We start from the raw sequence: 22,225 nt of genomic DNA on the forward strand, positions 1-22,225 counted from the left end.
GGCGAATGTGCCAGAGCAACTGGGAGCTACTCAGAGAGGAACTCAATGAAGATGAGCTCATTTTACCTCCCCCACAGTTCCCCAGCAAATCTCAGCACTGGGCCTCTGTGCTCACTCCAGAGAGAGAGTGCACTTGTTGGTAACTAACTGCTTTGTTTACCATTCACAGTGGCTCTGAAAAGCCCACCTCTTGGGTGGTAGACATGGAGTGAACAATGTTACTGTGATGAAATGACACAGTGACAGCCTGGAGGTCATGCAACCTAGAGAATCCAGAGCGGGACCCTGTTCTAGATACTTCATATCACAGGTGAACTAGAGAACCTAGAGCGGGACCCCGTTCTAGATACTTCATTTCACAGGCAACCTAGAGAACCTAGAGAAGGACCCTGTTCTAGATACTTCATTTCACAGGCAACCTAGAGAACCTAGAGAAGGACCCTGTTCTAGATACTTCATTTCACAGGCAACCTAGAGAACCTAGAGAAGGACCCTGTTCTAGATACTTCATTTCACAGGCAACCTAGAGAACCTAGAGAAGGACCCTGTTCTAGATACTTCATTTCACAGGCAACCTAGAGAACCTAGAGAAGGACCCTGTTCTAGATACTTCATTTCACAGGCAACCTAGAGAACCTAGAGAAGGACCCTGTTCTAGATACTTCATTTCACAGGTAAAGACACTGAGACCCAGAAAAATGATCATCCTTGTTATGTAATGAAAGGCCAAGCTGGTGCCAGAGTCTAGGAACCCCATTGCTCTGGCCCATCCTCCTTTCCTATCCCTGCCCCAGTTTCCTTCCCACCAGTTGATGCTGCAGGGGCCCTCAACTCCACAGATAAGCCTAAACTTTGCCCCAAGACATTGAACTTCTTCCCTTCCTAGACTGGTCTTGTGAAATATTCAGAAACAGGAAATTGGCTTTATTGATGACTTTCCTTCCCTTCCCAATTCAGTTCAGCAAACAATAAACTGAAACAAGAATAAATAAAATAAATAGGGAAGAGAAGACAATAATAATCAGAACTATTTCTTGACTGTGAAAAGACCGTAATGAAATAAGGAAATAAGATCCCTTAAGAATTCTATTGGCCAGGCACAGTGGCTGCTCACACCTACAATGCCAGCACTTTGGGAGACAGAGTCCAGCACATTGCTTGAATGCAGGAGTTTGAGACCAGACTGAGCAACAGGGCAAAACTCTGTTTCCAAAAAAAAAAATTAGCCTCAGTTATTCGGGAGGCTGAGGTGGGAGGGTCACCTGGGCCTGGGAGGTCAAGACTGCAGTGAGCAGAGATCACGCCACTGCACCTCCAGCCAGGGTGACACGGGGAAATCCTGTCTCAAAAACAAAAACAAAAACAAACAAACAAAAAAGAATTCCACCAGTGGGTGTTTTCCCCTATTTTCTAGATGGAGAAGCAGAATTGAAGAGGCACTCAGGAAATGACTGGAGAAATATGACCAATGATATAGCAAATATACCTACAATTACTCACAGGAGTCACTAAAGCAGGTTTTACTCCTTTGTAGATGTCTCTTCCTTGTAGCTCAAAGCATCAGTTCCTAATGGCATATGTCTTTCTTCTTTCATCTAATATACCATGAGAATAATAACAGTAGTAGTTTCAGAAATACCGAATTACATTTATGCAATACTGTAAAATTTACAAAGTTGAGCATACGAATTCATGTTTGAAAAAATATTAATTCTGAAGAAGTGATTAGTCAGGTAGGATGACAGGATTTGGAAATGAGGGAGTGAGTATTGGTCATAAATGAACAAATATCTCATTGGGCATGTTGGAGGTCCTGCTCTTGGAGAAAAGCTGCCATTCCACACTGCAATACTCTGGAATGCCTCAGAACCTTCCTTTGCAAATTAGAACAGGGATAGAGGGCAGGGTCATTCAGAATTTGGAGCTAATTAGATCATCTAGCCAATAGGAGAAATGTTAGAAAGAACGGACACTTTTGTTGTAATCCTAACTTGCATCATGCACTGGTTTTGTGAACAGGCCCAAAGAACTCCTTGAAGGGAACATGACACAAACCTCAGTGGAAGCTATTTAGCTCTGTTCCCAGGACCCTGCCAACAGCCTAGTGCCAGCGAAAACTGTCTCTGTCCCCACAAGTCCAGCACTTGGCAGGCGCCACCTGACCCTCTGCCTTGAGTTCAGAAAAGATTTTTTTAATTCACATACTGTAAAATTCACCTGTTTAAATTGTACGATTCAGTGGTTTTAGTATATTAACAGAGTTATAAGACTATCATCATTATCTAATTCCAGAACCTTTTTGTCACCTCAAGAAAACCTCATACCCATTGGCAATCACTGCTAATTCCCTTCCTTCTGCCCTCTGTGCCCTGGCAACCACTCATCTTTTTGTGTCTACAGATTTTCCTATTCTGGACATTTCATATAAATGGAGTCATGCAATATGTTGTTTTGTGCGTGTGGCTTCTTTCCTTTAATGTCTTACAGTTTATTCATGTTGTAGCTTATGTCAGTACTTCATTCTTTTCTACAACTGAGTAATAGTCCATTATATGCATATAGCACCTTTTGTTTACCTCTTCATCTGTTCATGCTTTCAGAAGGATCTTGGTACTAGTCTGAGCTGAACTTGAAAGCTATAGACAATGAGTTTTTTTTCCATCTCCTAACATAGTAAAAATTAGTGTTTTAGGAAGATTACTTTGGTGGGCCCATAAAGACCAGATCTACGGTGAGGCAGAGATGGAGGATGATGAAATTTGGAGCCTCATTCTATTAAATTGGAGAGAAAAGTCAAGGTCACCAAGGGAATCTTTGTGCAAGAAGCAGACTCATTCTCATTCTCTCTCTCCTCTCTCTCTCTCTCTCTCTCTCTCTCTCCCATCTGTCTCCAGTTCTGACCATAAAGCCATAAGGCCACAGGCTTTTAAGAGTGGCTATCCTGGGGTTGAGGGCCCAGTGGTGGTTGCAACCTTGTCTCATATTTCTCCTGGCAGCTCTGTTGAAAATCAGCCGACCACACTCCTTCCTGGAACATGCATCGCTGAGAATTGCCTCTTGCACAATTGTCTGCCAAACCCCGTTGTTAATGAAATGAATGATTTAGTTATCCTTGTTAGTAATGGCCCACACTGCACAAAGACCCATTATTGCATCCATGAGGCTGGCAGGAGTGCCGGCCAAGGCACCTGTGAGCGATTCTTACAATTAGCTCTCTTATCAGCTTGATTGGAGAGGAGAAGGCTGCCAGTGGCCACAGGGGTGCAGCCTGTCCCCTGCATGGTCCCCACGATGCATCAAGAGCTGGGAGCATCTAGGGGCAAAATAAGAAATGAAGCCAGGACTGAGCTCTTCATTTGCCAATTTTGACCTGCAAAGCCTGGGGCCGCTTCCCCCAGCACAGGGGACGGACAGCCTGAAGGACTGTGGGGACATGCATCATGTCAGGTTTCCTTGGGTCCAGGGAGCAGCTCGGCTGGCCGGCAGATGAGGTACCTTGAAGCATATTGGGGTATCCTATTAATAAAACACCTCTCCCCATCACACACCATGGCACAGCTCCTCCCCCTCCCTCAACTCCTCTGCCAAAGAGAACATCTTTCCTTTGCTGGTAATACTGGGTTTGTGCTCCCCTCCCTCCTCGCTCCCCAGTAGTGGCTGTACAGTACTGCTCCTTCGTTTCCTGTTAGGCCCGATCTTCCTCTAGTGCTCATTCCTGCTGCTTTTCAAGGGAAGGGAGAACACGAGCAAGAAAAGTAGACAGAAATGGGCATGACTGGAGCAAGTAGAACTGATCAAGGTAAATAGAGACATAAACAGAGAAAGTAATTTGAAGGACATTGTGTTAACACACACAAGAATGTGTACACACACACACACACACTTGCACATACACATTTCATCTTGTCTTCTGGACGATGACATTCAGGAATAAGTTCTTCAGTTTGGGAAATAGCTGCCCAGAGCTGTGACTGAGAAATGTGTTTCAGCTTAAAGAGACTAGACTAACATGTGGTTAAGGGACTCTTGCGAAATGAGCAGAATCAAGCGTGCACTGAGTGTGCACAGAGGCAGGTATTAGAGGCTGTGTAACAGGGTGGGTGGTCTGTGCATTGACCTGGCTTCACTCCTTTGACTGGTTGTGACTCTGCATAAGCCATTCAATCCACAGCAAAAGATAGATGCTTGAAAACTGCTTTCATACATACAGATTTATTCATGTTGACAACCTCTGCATGCCACTCAGTAAAAATTTCCAGGCTACTTACAATAATAGCAAAACAGAAGGATAAACTAAATTATGTCAGAGGAATATACTATGTAAAAAATATAATAAAATTAAAGATGAGATTAACACCTGAAAATCTCTCTATTATGACTTGAGGGCCTACTAATTTGGCCCTGAGAGGTGTGGCCCTTCCTAATTTTGACAGTGAGAAATATATCGCCCTGGGTCCTGATATAGAGGACCTGTAGAGGCAGAGGGCAGTGCCCTGGATAACGCCCCTCCAGTGGGGAAAGAAAAGACCCCATTATGACCGCTACATCCCTCTCGGAAGATGGCAGGGGAGGCCAGCACTCCCGCCAGTACACACCAGAGTATCGTGGCCCAAATTATCCAGCTTCAATTTCACTGTCTATACCAGGCATGTTCAATGACTTATAAAAAGCAGTGATACTCTTCTAGTCCAATAAAATCTTGCACAAGCACAGAGAAAACAGGGCGGGTGGGTCATTGTTTCAGAGGGGGAAGGGCTGACCATTTTCTTAGGGCCTCTCTTTCCCCACGCAGAGACTGGTGAGGCCTGATGAGGCACCTTTGCTCTGAATCCCAAGCATCTGAAAACCCCTTGTCCCATCTAGGTGAAAGGATAGATATCAGAAAGGAAGGGGGGAGGGAGGGAAGAAATAGAGGAATGAAGGGAAGGAGGAAAGAATGTTGGTTTTCATTGCCACTTGCACAGGATTCTTGTGGGAGCCAGTAGGGAAGTTGCTATTTTGAATCGGATAAATTGGGGCTTCCTCTTCTTGTTCATCAAGACCACTCTTTGGCTCATTTCATCCCAATAAAACAAACCACGACACACTAAGAGACTGAAGAGACCGTACAGTGCACTTTTAAGTGTCTGGGCTCCAAACCAAACTGCCTGGGTTTGAATCCTGGCCCTGCTACTTATCACTGTGTGATACTGGACAAGTTACTTAACCTCTCTGTGCCTGTTTTCTCATCTGCAGAAATAGGTGCTGATAGTACCTGCCTCATGGGAGTATTGTGAGGAGAAAATGTGTTAGCATGGGTACGATGTTTAGAATGGCGTTTGCCACATGGTCTGGGAATAAATGTCAGCCGTTATTATGTTGTGGGTATGTAAATACACTACTCCTTGTAATGTCAGTTTTTGCCCATACAATTTCCAGCCCTCTGCCCTCAGGTGAGCCGGCCTGTCTCATCTCAGGGCCTCATGGTGGCTTAGCTCACCCAGCAGTGGGAGCAGGTGGCTGAGCTGCAGCCAGGGTTCTGTGAGCGCGGTGGGTTGAGGAGGGAAAGGAATGAGGTTCGGAGTCCTTTTGTTGTTTTGCTTGGGTCAGAAGGAATCTGTGGTAGCATGCAGTCATGATCTTATTGTACAGCTGCAGGATGTTGGTAGACAAACTTCTCCCTAATATATATGATCTATAAGCCCAAACGGCCTTTAATAGGGGGCGGTCACAGGAGGTCAGCGGCCTCCTCCTTCACAGCAGCTATGTGATGTGGCTGAGCTCTGAGAAAGAGCACTTGGCTGTGGTGCAACTGGCCTAGAATTCATAGCCCCATTCTCTTGATCTGAGTTGCTTCTGGGGGATGAGCGTGGCACCACAGCGTCTCAGGTGCTATATAGGGGACTTCCCAAGAGTTGCCCGTATCAGTTGTAAGGTGCTGTCTACATGAGGGAATGGTTTTATGAAGACACAAGGGAGAGTTACCAGCAGAGTGATGGCCAAAGCTTTGAGCTAGATGGTTTTCATCTTCCTGAAACATCACCCTAGGGTTTTCCTGATGTTTCCATCAATCTGTTAAGTGCAGTGTGTGGTCGTGTCCCTCAGGGACTTGCCCATTTACTCTGGAAGACCAAATTTATAGGCTACACTCTGGGTGCAGACAGTGCTAGTCCTGTGGGGAGTTGGGAAAAAGGAGTGGGAGGCTTTGTGGCCGAGGAGGGGCTTCAGGGCAGCAAGGATGACGGCTGGGTTTGAACAGTCAGTGGAGAAGGAAGTGCGGAAAAGCCAGAGAAGTAGACATGGATGTGTGCATGCCAGAGAGGGCAGGCAGACAGGGTTCATGGAGGGGGCAGAAGCAGCACATTGACCTCTGCTTCTGCCAGAAGATCAGAGGGGATATCAGGGGGGTGGTCTGGCCAGAGTAAGGGCAGCCTTGAAGCCCCAGTGGAATAATTTTGACTTGATTCTATGGAAAATGACATACGACAGTGTAGGAGGGCTTGTCTTCTAACTGAAACCAGCTGGGAATCTTTCCCGATAGTCAAGGGCAGGGCAGAGCGAGGGCCTTTGGCAGCATGTGCAAATGTACACGCATGTGACCACTGTGTGTGGCCCAGCACGCTTCTAAACCTACCTTTACCTCCTCCAGTTCTTCAGATCTCTTAACCCTCTTGTCTGTGAGCATCAGCAATCCGGGGCTTACACAGACAACACCACAGTGTGCCATCTTGTCAGAAGGAGAAACTGAGGCACTCTATTCTAAAGAGGCTGGTTCTGGGACCTGCCCTTGAATCACTGTGGAGTAAGACCCAGAGTGTGGGCTGCCAGGCCCCTTCCTTCAGGGATCTGGCTTCTAAAGTTGGTTCTTTTCCTGTATCTCATAAAGAGGGAAAGGATGGGCCTAAGAGAGGTTATTTGAACGAATGGCCATTGTAATTGCCTCCTATCAGGCACAGGTGGATAGAGGCAGGTGGGGGGAAGAGGGCTGCCTGGATCTGGGATTCCCAATCCCCCATACTCCTTGGCCTATTGTTGAGGGGGAGCTAGAGGAGGGGTGCGGACTTAGCAGATTAAGAAAGATAAACGCTTACTCTTTAACAGCGGGAAAGAGGGCCGGAAGAGTACGATTGAAATCGGAGGCAAGAGGAGTGGCCTAACCTGGTGGAGGCAGGAGAGGCGCGTGTTCTCTACATGCCTGTCCAAGTCTCTCGTAGGTTGGTCCGTGCTCTGAGGGAACAGTGTGGGCCACAGGCCATGGGGACACTCTGAGGATGTGGGTGCTGCCCATCTTGAAGTTTCTCCCCACCCCCCTCCGGAGCTGCTACCATTGTCCTTTGCCCTCGGAGTGCTCTCCTCCCACCCCCGCCGCCTCTTGTTCTCTTTCTCCCTTGGGCCATTAGAATGGCAGGGAGCCCAGCCAGGGCCTGGACGGTGGCCTCAGCTCCCTGTTCTCAATAATTGTGTGTGTGTGCATGTGTGCATGTGTACGTGTGAGTGCCTGTGTATGTGCATTGTGTGTAGGGGCTGGGGCTGGGGTCAACAACAGATCAGAGCACAGGAGTAGAGCGCTTCTGGGAGGGTGGGGTCACCCGTGAGTCACGTCCTGCACCCTGGAGCCCAGAGGACCCTTCGCTCAAACCCACCACCAGCTGGCAACACCGGACCAGCCGGAGCCGCTTTCTTCGCTGCCCAGAGGAGCCTGGGAGAAGCCAGAGGTGTAAGTCAAGCAGTGGAGGGACTGGGTGTGGCTGAGCCCCATGACAAGTGGGAGGAGACAGGGATGCTTGGGAGGGGAGGCACCGTGCATGAGAGAGGAGGGAAAGGGGAAGCGTTCGTGCCTCTCTGCCCCCTGTCCCCCTCTTGCTGCATAGTAGCCACATCCATGTCTCTTGTACCCTGCAATCTGGAGGCCCCTGCCAGAAGTGGGAAATCCCAAGTACAGCAGCAAAAGGTATGAGGATTGGCACAAAGTTGTGGCCAGTGGAGGCTCCCCAAAGTGCATGGAAGGTGGTGGTCCAGTGTCTAAAGGCAGGAGTGCTGGGGCAACCCCATAGCTGGGGGTCCTATGGGAGAGACTGAGGAACTTCGGTTTGTGGACTCTCAGTCAACTGTGTTACTGAGGAGGGGAAAGGGAAGTAGATGAGTTGGTGGTTTGAACAAGACCCAAATCTTGCTTCTACTTACAGGTGCTCACAATGGCTAGTGCCCTGGAAAAGCTCTGGAATAAATACACCTGGGCCTTAGAAAGCAGAGGCAGGAGACAATGCCATCCAGTGGGAGCTTTCATTTGTTTCCTCAGCCAGCCTCTGTGTCAGGCTTTTTGGGAACAAGGGCTGGATGAACAAGACCTTGGGAGTTCCTGTGGGGAGGGACTGGGGGTGAATGGGCACTGTGGCTGGCCCGGTGATCACTTCTCCTCTGCTTGTCTAGGCTTGAGGATGGATTCTTGGCTCCTGGTGCATTGCCACTCCCTGCCACCCTCCTCCTTGTCTTCTATCTTCTCCTGGTGGCTTCAGGCCTTGCTTCGTGTCCCAACAGGAGCCTCTGGGGCTGGCACAGCCCTCACTGCCTACAACCTGGGCCTGGTGGTTCTCCTGGGGTGCCTCTGGGAGGTAAGGCTGGTGGGCTGGGGTTCCTGGAGAGTTCTAGGATCTTTTTTTGGAGGGCTGACCAAGGGACAAGTAGAACCATGATATTCCTACATAGAAAATTGAAAAGCCTTCTTGATGGGGTCACATGCAGGAGCTGGGATTCTGTGCCATCGTTGGCTGCTCAATCCCTGTTGCAAACTTTCACTCTTCATTTCCTCACATGAGAGAGTACAGGTCAGTGGCAAGCCAGAGTGGAATTCCTTATCCCTCCCACCTCATATGGATCCCCAGTCTCCTGTTTCCACCTGGGCTCTGTTCATCTCTGCCTGGTTTTCTGATCCCCAAATCCGGTATTCCTTTCAGACCTTGCAAACAGTCATTCAGCAGGTGTATATCAAATATATGCTTCGTGCCAGGCTGTGTTTGGCCTGCAGAATCCCTGTTGGATAAGGCCCCCCTGCCCTCCAGAGGCTCACAGTCTAGAGGGGAGGCAGGTGTGGACACAGGCAGTTGCAATGCAGTGTGTGTTGAGTGGGCAACAGAGAGGATGTATCACGCACCAGGGGCAGGCAGGTTGGGGCAGTAACCTGGTCTCTGGTCCAGGGGTGAGGATGCCAGGAAAAGCTTTTCACAGGTGGTAATGATCATCACAGATGTGTTTCCATGTTGATTACAGGCGAGGAATTGGTGTCGGCACTTTATGAGGATCGGCTCATCTAATCCTCATGATAGCACTGTTTGAGGCACAGAGGGGTTAAGTAACTTAGCAGGTGGCAAGGCACAGAGGCAGAGTGCAAACCAGGCACCCTGACTGAAGAGCTTGTAGCCTCCTCCTCCATCTCTTCCGCCTGTTGGTGAGTTAGCAGGGAGGAGACAGAAGAAGCAGGTCCGGACAGCCCCACCTCTTCCAACTCCTCTTCGTCTCTTCCTTTCTTATTGCTGAGCTACAGTGCATCCTCCACCCTACTGACAATAATCTACCCCAAGCACAGGGAGGATGGTGCCACTGCCTGCTAGGAGCCTCTGATGCTTCCCATCCCGCAGAGGCTGAGGCTAAACCCCCTTCATGGACACATGAAGCCCTCTAGGGTCCTCTCTGGCGTTGTCTTCCACTCCGCCTCGTCTCCCTCTATATGCTCTCAGCAGCCTTGCACACCACCCTCATCCAGCACAGGCCTGCTCGCCAGCCCACACAGCCATGCTCAGCAAGTCCTCAGGCCTGGGCACATCACTGATTTTCTGCCAGAATTGCTCTTGTCCCCCAATCTCCTGACAAGTTCCTGCACATCCTTTAGATTCAGGTCAGTTGTCGCCTCACAGGAAGCGGTCCCTGACTCCTCTACGGCCAGGTTATTTATTTCCCTGCTTAGCCATTCCCAGCTCTGGGTACAGTCCTGGACTTTCTGAGGTGGGCTGGAGCCACTCCACCTGCAGGTGAGCACCAGGTGTGGGTCTTCCAGCAACTTCATGTTCAGTGGCTTTGTGCGAAGTAACTTGAAGTCCCTCCACCATGGTGGCAGTATTTACACCATAGGAATTGACAAACCCTGCAGACACCTCCCCCACCTTAGGAGCCTATTAAGGATATACTGACACCCCACTGACTGTGTCTTTCTCCAACTGTGTCACCACTTTCGTATGTGTCTTTCTCCCCTCCCAAATGGCACGTACTTCAAAGGCAGGGCCTCTGTCTTATTTATCTGTTTAAAGACAGACCCAGCATACTGTCTGGTAGCACATGAGGGCTGCCAATAACTCATGAGACGTGAGGCATGCCCTAGATAATTTGTCATTTAATTATGGCAACCAGGCATTCTCCTGCCACCCCAATCCCTTGAAAACTCTGCCACGCCCACGGTCAGCTTCCTGCTCAGAAACCTCAGTAGGTCCTTTTGCATATAAGGCCAGAATGCCATGTCCCCCAAGGTAGGGATTTGTATCTGTTTGGTTTTATCAATGAGATCCAGTGCTCAGAACAGTGCCCAGCATGGAGAAGTGCTTTGTACCTTTCAACACATTATTGTCAAATAAATCAATAAATGATAAAATTCAAGCTCCTTACAACAGGCTTCAAGACCCTTTATTCACAATTCTGTCTCTCCAATTCTGTGGCCAGCTTCTCCTTTGGTCAGAGCCTCCACACCAGTCCCGCTAATCTCCTAGTTAGCCCCTCAGGTCCAGGTACCACATACTCTTGTCCTGGCATGAAACTCCCACTCCCTCCCCTCTGTCTGCCCAAAGCCTCCTCATTCTTTGATCCGACTCCTGGAACACCTGCTATTTTCTACTCTTCCTCTAGCACCAACCTGTAAGGTTAGGATTTTTTTCTACATCCTCAGCCAGGCTTTGAGCTCCTTAGGGCAGGGCTGGCATATGGACCACCTTGGGGTCTCCAGCACCCATCTCAGGCTTTCATGCATAGTAGGCACCCTGGGTGGGGTTGTAGCCTGTATTTGCCCACATTAAAAAATTAGAGACCAGCAAGATGTATGCAAGTTGCTGCCTCTGACCTCACCACCCCATGGAGTTTCTTTTTAGCAGTTGTTGACCAAGTGTCAGCAGAGGTTGCATTGGGGTGGTGGTGTTCAGGAGCCCGAGCCAGTCAGGGCTCACCATGGTGGCAGCAGGCTTTATGACTTGGTCTTTTCCTCTTTCCTTTTCCTCTCAGGTCATGGCCACCCCGCTGCTGGCTAACTGCAGCTACTTCTGCCAGCCAGTGGACTACAGATGGAGCAAGCATGGAATGAGGGTATGGCAGGGAGCAGGAAGCAAGCCTGGAGAGGGTTAGGAGGAACAACTTCATAACAATCGGAGGTCAAGGAGGTATCACCTGAGCCTTTTGATGAGAGGCAGGGGACTGGCTAGTTTTGGAGTCAGACAACATCAATTTGGATCTCAGCTCTGCCAGTTACTTGCTGTGTGACTCTGGGTGGCACACCTAACTCTTCTGGGACTAAATTTTCTTATCTATAAAATTGAGATAATAATACCTATTTTATAAAGCGAAATGATTGAAGGAAGACGGAATCAGATAATATATGATAGATAATATATGAAAGTGTTTAGCACAGGGGCCGGCACACACTGAGCGGTAGCTAGGTGGTAGCGATTTCATCACTGTTAGCTCTTCTCTGTTTCAACTGGAAGCAGAACAAAAGACTCTAGCTGAAGCCTGTCTCCAGGTAGCTAAGGCTTCTCACCAGCTGATATGGATGTTGAGTCACTGGATGTTGGTGATGGGCTCATGTCCTGTGACTCAAAGTATGATCCTTGGGCCGGCAGCATCATCTGGGAGCTTGTTGGAAATGCAGAATCTGTGCTCCATCCCAGGCACACTGATTAAGAATCTTCTTTTCAACGAACAAGATGCCCACATGCTCATTAGATTCCAAGGTTCTGGGCTGGGGCACATTTGGAGAGTCCTTCTGTGGTCACTCCAGTAGCTTCTCCCCTTCTTTCCTGTGCGAACAGGCATCTTCCTGGAGACAGGAAGGTAGGCATTGTGGAATCAGCGGTGCGTAGAACAGCGAGGATTTGGGGCTGAACCCAGCCCAGGTGGGACAAGCCGTGGCACCAGCCGGACTGCAGTCTGATGGAACTTCCCCTTCCTGCACAGCAGATGGCGAGCGTGTGCTGCTGGTGCCTCTTTCCAAAGGACGTTGACTTGCTTGACAGGTAAGATCCCGGACCCATGGGCTCCTGTATATCCGTCAGCCAAATCTGGGGTGGTGTCTGACTCTGCCAGCAAGAATGCTCTCTAGGTTTGCCCAGGCAGCCATGCCAAGAGACTAATTTCAGAGTAAAGCCTTGGTCCAGTACCTGGCTGAGGGAGGATGCTCAGCCACTGAGGTAGCATCCCTCTCTGCCGGCTCCCCTGGTCCCTGCTTTCTATCAACAGAAGTAGGAGTAGGCATTTGCGCCATTAGTGTCCAGGTTCCAGGTAAAATTAAAATGGAAAATTAAACAAATTTTAAAACTGACATGATATAGCAAGGGTCATCCGACAGCAAAAGGCATCCTTCCATGTTAATGAGAAGAAACCTTGCTGGTGAGGCCAGCAGGCTTGTGGGATTAAGCAGGGTGGGGCAAGAGCATAATGTTGGTGTGGTTGGTGATGAAAAGAGGGTACTCTTTCTTCTCAGTCTCTTGCCAAAATGGTCTGAGCAGAGATCACGTGGGAATGTGTTGTGTGGGTGTTCGGATCTTGGGCTGACTGCTCAACACCTGAATTCTTACCCCGGTGGCCTCGGGGGCAAGGATCGGACATTGGAAGGAACCCAGTCTCTGAAGCCAGACTGTTCTGATCCCAGTTTGGCCACCTATTAGTTGTGTGCCTTTGAGCAAGTTACTTAACCTTTCTGTGCCTCCGTTTTTTGTTTTTTTTTCCCTGAAAAATGGAAGTAATAGAAGTATAAACTGCACACAATTATGTGGTATTTAAGTGATTATTTTATACACATAGAGTAGAATAGTGTTCTCTTCCCTCCTCTTCCCACCACACAGCCCTGCCCAGCATCTAAGAAGACCACCCGAAGCTTTCACACTTTCAGACCTTAGATCCTGCGAGGGTTTGAATTTCAAAAGCTTCAATTAAAGCACACAGTAGGTCATAAATTGGTGTTTGACTGTTGTTATTTCCCTTTACTTTTAGTCTCTTCTTCAGTAAAACAGGTAGAATTACCATATCCCACTCTAAGGGGTAGTTGAGGCCCCTGGAGAAGTCTGGAGAAAGGAGACCTCCAGAGTTGATGCCATCTCTTCCTCCTCTCCAGGTGTTCTTTACTTCATGAATGAAGCCGGAGCAGCCCACCTTCCTGCATCTCTACCACCATGGCACCATGCCCTGTGATGGGTGGGCTGGAGTCAAATACGTAGCAGGCAGCCAGGTAAGTGATGCGCGCCGTGGATGGCCCTGCTCCAGGCCCTAGTAAGGCAGGTCTGCTGGGCTGGTCTGCTGGGCTGAGTCCCAACTCAGGAGACCTGCGACCCTGGAATATCATGGCTGGTCTGTAACTTTTCCCTTCCCTGAGGCCATGAGACCAGGCGTCTGCTCCCATTTGTCCCTGTGGCTCCTCAGAGCTCTCGGGCTACCCCTCTCTGGGATGGGGAGGTGGCTGCTGGGAGATGCTCATAGCCATCAGCCCAGAGAACACAAAGGTAGTAGAAACATTCTCATTTAGCATCTCAATAACTCCAGCCCTCCATCATCACCATCTCAGATGGCCCATGCCGGACCTCTGCAGGATAAGGTCTTTCCAGGGATTCTCTGTAGAGATTGCAGAGGTGCTCTCTGCAGCTTGGAGGATTGAAACATCAAAGAGAACTCCCACACCACAGCTAAGCCCAGCTCCACTTATTTTCCTTTATCTCCCCACACCCCACTCTGCAGCCTTCTTCATAGGGATGCTTAATTCTTTGGTCCATGTCTTCATGTATCTGTATTATGGACTGGCCAGGTTGTGGCCTTCTATGTGGCCCTGCTTCTGGTGGAAATGATATCTTACCACCTTACAGCTGGTAAGGAGATCTCATTGGCTCCAGGGGCCTTGGCTGAACCCTTGGTTCTATTCTTGGCTTGTCACTCTATACCAGTGACTTGGCATCTGCCCACAAACAAGCCCTCTCATCCTTAGATCTTCCTTAGCTTCCTAACTTGCAAGGGCCTCGGTAGCCATCTCATCAGATCCTGGAACCAACCCTAACTCACTGGTACAGTGTGGGACTTTGAGCAAATAGCTTCCATGCTCAGGTCTCAATGTCATTATCTATAAAATGAGGGCCTCAGCCAGATGACCTCTAAGCATTAATATCCTGTGAGTCTGTGATCACTGATTGCACCCTCCAGGTGCCTGGATGTCTTGCAGTTTTGGGAGAACCACTGCCCCTAGATGGTGATGACAGCCTAAAGTGTCCCATACGGGGCTCTAGATAGACTGAGTTTGTCATCAGGGCCACCATGACATGGCTGGATGGGGGAACTGGGGAAACCAGGACCAGGAGAAGGGTCAAGAAGATTCTTGGGATCATGGGGTGGAAAAAACTGACTGCTTTCCCCTCTCTTTCTTCTCATGCTTTCTTTTGCCCAGGATCAGTTTGTGGCCACTGCTGCCCCCTCTTCCTACAGTCTCCTCACTGAGTGCCCATTCCCTGTTGGGTTCAATACATCTGTGCTCCTGTGAGCCCTTAGCCTCTGCATTCTCTTCCTCAACTTCTACCACCAGACACACCTGAGAGGCAAGCAAGAGAGGCTGAACCAGGAGCAGGACCCAGGGACTGAAACCAGCATAGCATCCCCACAGAGAATTGGGTGGAAGGCAGTGTGGCTTCCAGCTTACTGGTGCTGAGCAGATTGCTCTGGGTCTCCATTGTATCCTTGGAAGGAAGGAGGAGGATTGCCTCTGTCCAGATCTCAGGATCAAACAAATAGGTCCAACTTCCTGTGCTCACTTCAGTTAGAGCACTTCTCATGTGACTTTGTAGCTTTGTGTGCATCTCCTTCCTCTACTAGACCTAAGCCCCTCACGGGAGGGACTCTCTTATTCTTGATGTTCCCCACACCTGGAATTTCAATAAACATCTCAATAAACGTGTGTGTTTGGATCCTTGGATCCCATGACTGCCGTCATAACCTTGGTGAAGAAGAGGGCTGGGAGTAGGAAAGAGGTCAAGGTTGGCTTGATCTCTAACCCTATAGTGGGAAATTGTGACGGAGAATATTCAAGAGTCGGTGTGGGTCTGTTTGATTTCAGGTATAGCTGTGTAAATAGTTAGCCCTGCATATATTTTTGTCTACTCACAACTGCCTGCATGTGTATTCATAGAGTTGTGTGATTCTGTGTATGTGCATGGGGAGTGGGAGAGGGCCATGTGTACATGTCTGAATACTTGTTTTCAAATATACATGCATGTTTCCATTTGGGTTTCTCTCCATTTGTGTTGTTTGCTGGCCTCTTCTGTAAGTCTCTGAAAGTGCCACATTGGCAAATAAAAGCCACTGGGATGAATAATTCTCCTGTCCTGATGGGAGACATGGAAGCCCACTGAGAAATCTCCGAATACATGTTCCACTAAGAGCTTCCAAAAATAAATGGGAAAAAAGGAGAAATGGGGACACCCATCTTCTTCACAGAGAGGGAAACTGAGGACCAGCAAAGGGGAATATATGACTGAGATACTATGGCAGAAGCAAATATTGGCTGAGCTGTTCAAACCCAGAATAGGATGGGTTTCTTGAAAGCAGTTTGCCTGGGAGCTGTCTCTATGTCTCCAGTATGATGATTTTTCTCCTTTATAATTGCTCTTCAGCTGTTTTTGATCCCTAGGTAAGTTCTTATTTTGCCATGCCTCAATAGTCAAGAAAATTAAAGAATTGCTGAAGGTTATGCAGTGCTATCTGGGGACTGTGTCTCCATCTGGCCTTTTAGTTAATCAACCCAAGGCCAGGCAAGGCTACATCCTGTGGACAGAATACTCAGAGAAAATTCCCTCTAAATTACTCAGGATGTGAGCACATTCCACACCTTTTCCATGCACTGGTTGAGTGTCTTTGGGCGGGTGGTGGGGGGTGGTGAGGTGCTTATTTTAAGGCAAACTTTTATATTTTTTTAAACACAGGAGTAAGGTTTGTTCATTTGCTTAGCAGCCAAGGGAAGGGAAAAATTAGTCACTTCACAGTTTAGTATTAATATTTGCCCAGTTCTTTGTGGCTGCCTCTGCCTGATAAAGCAGTGCAAAGGGAAATGATATGTTCCAGGTCACGTCTGAATGGAATGAGACTTTTGCTGGGGAGAGCCTTTGTGAGGCAGTGTCCCAGAGAGAGTTTGGGGGAAATTCTCAATGGACTGAAGGCCCTTCATTTTTCTAACCTGTACTACTATGTAACAACTCCAGCTCTGATATAGGAGTGCTTTGTAGGTATTGTTCATCAGTGTAGGTTGATTGTGTGAATATGATAAACCAAAGTGGTTTATATTTAGCAAAAATACCAAAGTTCTTAACTAATATTGTAGACGTTCATCTCTATGAACTGTTTAAGATAATGACAAGGAAGGGTGGTGGTAGACATTTAAGTATATAACATAGCAGGGCTGGGCTACTGCTCAGAGAAAAGGAGCCTCAGAGTACTGGGAGGGAATGTTCCAGAGACAGAAGTAGGGGGCAGGCCCCCACCCCCTGTCTCCCATGAGCTTCCAACAACTGATGGTTTGGGCTCCTGGCTGTCACCTCATAAATCAGAGTACATCTAATTGAGAGATAAAAACCATCTCCCAGTGGCCTTCATTGTCCTCTTCCTGCTAAAAATTCTGTGGAGACCTCTCCTCCCCACCCACCCCCATACATACTCCACTGTCCACTCAGCTGACCACATGTCCCCAAGAGCTGCTGCAGCCTGACCAGTCCTCTTGGAGCCAGGAATCAGAAGAAAAGATGATTTGATTTCCTCCTTTCCTACCCTCCCTTTCTCTTTTTCTTGCAATTCTCCATATACATGGAGGAACATCTTTCTAAAGAAGTAAGTGCTTGCTTTTTGTCCTCGGTCCCTGAGTACTCTTTGGGCAAAATGTTTGTTACAAAGGAAATGGAGAGCTTTAATGGGGCTTTTGAAATTCAAACCCTCCCAAACAGGATTTAAGGTCGCCCAGTGTGAAAGCTTCAGCTGTTCTGTTAGACGCTGGACAGGGATATGTGGTGGGAAGAGGAGGGAATAGAACACTTAGAAATAAAAGACCCTGGTTTCAGGAATCTTGTATTTTAGTGGGGGTAAGGCATACAAAGGTGTCTGAATAAAATTAGGGAAGAGTGACTTAAACCAGCCATGCATAACAGCCATTATAAAGTTAGAGACACATTCGCGAGGGAGGCAGTTCTGGATTCTCAGAACATCTGAGCTCAGAATCTACCTTCGTCCTCTTCCTGGCTGTGGGAGGGATGCTGGGCAGTTCACATCATTTTTTTTTAGTGCATTTTTCATGTATAGAATCAGGATAGGAGGTGCATTTGGCTCTAATAAATATACTTTGGTAGAATAATAACACAGTCATTACAAACCCTTCTTGAAAAATATTTAATAATTTAGCAATGCAATGTTAAATAAAAAAGTAGAAAAATCTCTATTTTGAAAAGAATTATATATAAAACATAAACACAGAAATGTTCACTAGATGGTGAAATTATGGATGTTTTTTATTGTTTTGTATTTTCCTGTTTTCTGCAATGCCTATTTTTACTCATAAAAATTTAATATTATAATGTGATGAATCCAGGATTGTTATTCTTTTTTTCTGATGATTATTGAAGTATTTATTTGATCTGCTAATCAGGTCTTCATTATTGACCTGCATACTTGACCCCACTGTTGACCTCTCATGCATTCAACACACAAATATTGGGGGTTTGCTGCCTTCTAGGCACTGAGCTGGGTCTTGGGGGTCCAGACACAAAGACCAGACTTGATTTTCATTGTAAGGACCATGTAAATGCTTACAAAGTAAAGCCTTTAGCCACATCCACTGCTCTAGGGAAAGTAAAAAAGCCAGTCTGGTCAGAGGGTGGGAGTGAAAGGATTTTGTGCAAAAAAGCAAAAAAAAAAAAAAAAAAAAAAAAAAAAGAGTGAAAATGGGGTGGGTTGCTAATCTCCCTGAATCAAGTCTTCCTGTGGCAACCTCATTCTTGGCCTTGACATGAACTCCCAGAACATCTGAAGCATTGTGGCCAAGTGTAAGTCTAAAACCTCTTCTTAAAAACCAATGAAATGTTACACATTTTAAAACACCAAAAACAATGGCAACAAAAGCCAAAATTGACAAATGGGATCTAATTAAACTAAAGAGCTTCTGCACAGCAAAAAAAACCTACTATCAGAGTGAACAGGCAACCTGCAGAATGGGAGAAAATTTTTGCAATCTACTCATCTGACAAAGGGCTAATATCCAGAATCTACAAAGAACCCAAACAAATTTACAAGAAAAAAACAAACAACCCCATCAAAAACTGCGCAAAGGATATGAACAGACACTTCTCAAAAGAAGACATTTATGCAGCCAACAGACAAATGAAAAAATGCTCACCATCACTGGCCATCAGAGAAATGCAAATCAAAACAACTATGAGATATCATCTCACACCAGTTAGAATGGCGATCTTTAAAAAGTCAGGAAACAACAGATGCTGGAGAGGATGTGGAGAAATAGGGACACTTTTACACTGTTGGTGGGACTGTAAACTAGTTCAACGATTGTGGAAGACAGTGTGGCGATTCCTCAGGGATCTAGAACTAGAAATACCGTTTGACCCAGCCATCCCATTACTGGGTATATACCCAAAGGAATATAAAACATGCTGCTATAAAGACACATGCACACGTATGTTTCTTGTGGCACTACTCACAATAGCAAAGACTTGGAACCAACCCAAATGTCCAACAACGATAGACTGGATTAAGAAAATGTGGCACATATACACCATGGAATACTATGCAGCCATAAAAAATGATGAGTTCATGTCCTTTGTGGGGACATGGATGAAACTGGAAGCCATCATTCTCAGCAAACCATCGCAAGGACAAAAAACCAAACACCGCATGTTCTCACTCACAGGTGGGAATTGAACAATGAGAACACTTGGACACAGGAAGGGGAACATCACACACTGGGGCCTGTTGTGGGGGAGTGGGGGGAGGGATAGCATTAGGAGATATACCTAATGTAAATGACGAGTTAATGGGTGCAGCACACCAACGTGGCACATGTATACATATGTAACAAACCTGCACGTTGTGCACATGTACCCTAGAACTTAAAAGTATAATAAAAAATATATATAAAAAAATAAACATTATGCACATCTAAGAACTAAATTTTGCACAGACCGTGGACTCATTCCATGTTAATAGGGAGGTTTCTTGGAGTAAGAATCTAAGGGATGTTAACGGAAAAAAAATTAATCAAAGCAAGATAAGGATGACTTTATTAAAGACCACTGTGAAAAGTATGCGGACCGCTGCAAAGGGGTCTGGCTGTTGGGGAGAGAGAGATTGGGCTCAACTCTGAATATAGCACGGGCAACTGCAAATATATAGCCAAGGAACAGGGTGGGAGGTCAGTGGATGGAAAATTACTAAAAGGAACATTGGGGTACGGGGCATTCTGGCTAAACTGACCTCATGGACTCTTGCTGAAGATAGGCCAGGGTGAACATATATCACCAGGGACATTTGAACTGAGTGCCCCCATTTTTTTCTAGGAAAAAGAATGAGTTATTATTATTTTTTATTATTTTCTCTTCTTTCTCCTTTCCATCTAGCCCTTTAGGAATGCAAATATAACCTTTCCCCTCCCCCTCACCAGACATTCCCGGCAGGGCAAGTTCTTCTAACTCTGCGCTCCAAGATAGATCTCTCCTCCAGAGCTGACAGTGGATTTGCAGGCCAAAGCACACCCTCCAGGGAACTGTCACCTCCAGCAGGTGGCCTGGAACTTCCACCCTCTGGGAATTGCCTCAAGACTTTCATCCACTGGAAGGGCATATGAAAAGCATGCCAGCTTGACCCCTTTTCCAACTTATTTCTGCCCAGGAAGGTATGACTCAAAGGTCTGGTAGATAAGACACCAAGCTTGCAGGAGGAACCCCTGCCCTTGCTCACTTTCCCCCTTACCTTGTAAAAGTGTCTGTTATCTGCTCCAGAGGTGAAGCAGCACATTTAAAGGCAAGAAGTTTTGTGCCCCTTCCCCAAGCTCACTTCAAAATAAATTCACTATTTTTGTACCAAGTCTTACTCTTGTTCATTGGATTCTGCATGTGGCAAGAAACTAACCTGTGTTTTGGTTACAACATAGTGGAGGACGAAGAACCTTATCAGAAGTGAAGGGTGATCAGGTATCAAGAATGGGAGATTATTTGCTAAAACTAGACCTAGGAGTACACAGATGGACCTAGGAGAAGGTTCGAAGCCTGATTGAAGTTTGGCCAAGCAGAGACTGTTTGTCAGGGGAGGCCAATAATAGTCTTCACATCTATAGCAACAGTACATTGATAGTACCGAGTGGTAGCTATCTTCGAACCACAGCTCTATCAAGTTTCAGATGACCTTAATATCTAATGACTCTTATTAGTCATTGAACAAAATGCACTCCATAAATGAAGAGACTTGTCAAGAATTAATATATTGACAGAGCTAGGGCTGGGACCTCGGCTTCTTGACTCCCTGTCTGGGGCTCTGTGTCCTAATGGACTGGGTCAAGATGAAAATAATTTCTTCTTATAGGGCAGTTCGCACACCCTGGAACTGAATCCTATCTTGTAATGTAACTTATCCTACTAAAAAAATTGATATTAGGCTTCCATATTCTGCTATCAACCGCCATCCTGTGTCTTCGCCTCCCCTCCTTCTTTTACAAATATAGTGCTTCTGTGGCAATCAAAGTTACCATTCAGTTCTCTGGTTGCAAAATATCAAGATGGGATCAGGATGAGAAGAGGGGAAAAGGGAGAAGATGCAGAGGAAAGAAAGGTAAAAATAGACTACTTTTAAAAGAAGACGAAAAAAAACAGTATGTATGCATATTCAGATTCTCAAAGAGCCAAAAAGGAAACACAGGTGCGTCTTTCAGATCTCCAGAATCAGATCTGAAGACAGCAGACTTCTAAAGACTGTCCAGCGGTCTCCATAATTGCCTACAGTCACGTTTCTGTAACTCATTCCTCATTACTGGTACCTCCTGGTCCTTCTGCTCCACCATTTGCTGGTTTCTACAACTGGCGCCAAGGTCACTGATGATGTTTATGACTTTCTCCTCCACTCTATTGTGAATTTGGATGCCTTTTAGCCCTGCCTCAGATAGCAAGGATTCTTAGCTTAGTGTAGAAACACATTTCCTACATGTTCCCTAAAAAAAAAATCACTGTTACACTTCAATTAGACACCTAAATGTGTATGACCAGTACCTCAGTATACACTATACAGCCTCTTTCTTTGAAGAGCCTTTGCAGGGATTGAATGTGGCACAAAATAGATGAAACAGTTATAAAAAAGTTATGTTTTTATATTCGAGTGGAGAACCTTGCAGCTTGTGAATATGTGAACTCACTGTAAGGGGCTCGTCTAGGTTTTTCAACAATTGCTGTGGCGGCTTTGTAATGTGTCAAGTGGGCCAGGCTGAAATATGTTTCCCAGAATTCTTTTCCCTGCAAGTTCCCAGTTAGAGTGGGGAATAAGAGACATTTTTGCTTGAAATTTGAAGGACAAAAGTGAAGTGGCAGCCGTGTTACTTTTCACTGTCAGAAGGTGGGGCAGGTGCTTCTGCAGCTCAGGCACATTGTCACTGATCTGTGACTCATGCCCTTGGGGTGGTGGCAGGTGGGCCTGCACATGTTCTGCTTTTCTCTGAATCCTTCACCAGCTTCTCTGATTCCTGGACCAGGTATGTGTTTTAGCTCCATGACAGAGGGAGCCACTTTCCCCTTTAGGACAAGAACGTCATCAGGGTTGGAGGCAGTGAGGACAGAGATACGGGCTCCATTCTGCCCTGAGGGGCCCAGCTTGTCTTTGCCTTCTCCCACATTACATCCACTTTTCCTTCTTTTTTTTTTAATTTACAAAAAGTAGGCTATGTTTATTAGAGTCACACACAGTTGACTGTCTCAGTGTGACTCAAGAC

The 22,225-nt window shown here is 46.8% G+C and overlaps 1 long non-coding RNA gene across 2 annotated transcripts; it reads left to right on the forward strand.

Moving 5' to 3' along the window:
* Window positions 1-567: 567 nt before the first annotated feature.
* LOC101145878 (uncharacterized) lies at window positions 568-17,604 on the forward strand. 2 transcript variants are annotated; one of them, XR_008670307.2, is made up of 6 exons: window positions 568-8,591; window positions 9,247-9,424; window positions 11,239-11,319; window positions 12,042-12,245; window positions 13,343-13,456; window positions 14,657-17,604. It is a non-coding gene; the product is annotated as an uncharacterized lncRNA (long non-coding RNA). The 2 variants fall into 2 exon arrangements; XR_008670308.2 differs by lacking the exon at window positions 9,247-9,424.
* Window positions 17,605-22,225: the final 4,621 nt, after the last annotated feature.

Source organism: Gorilla gorilla, chromosome 10 (assembly GCF_029281585.2).
Source record: "Gorilla gorilla gorilla isolate KB3781 chromosome 10, NHGRI_mGorGor1-v2.1_pri, whole genome shotgun sequence".
NCBI lineage: Eukaryota > Metazoa > Chordata > Mammalia > Primates > Hominidae > Gorilla > Gorilla gorilla.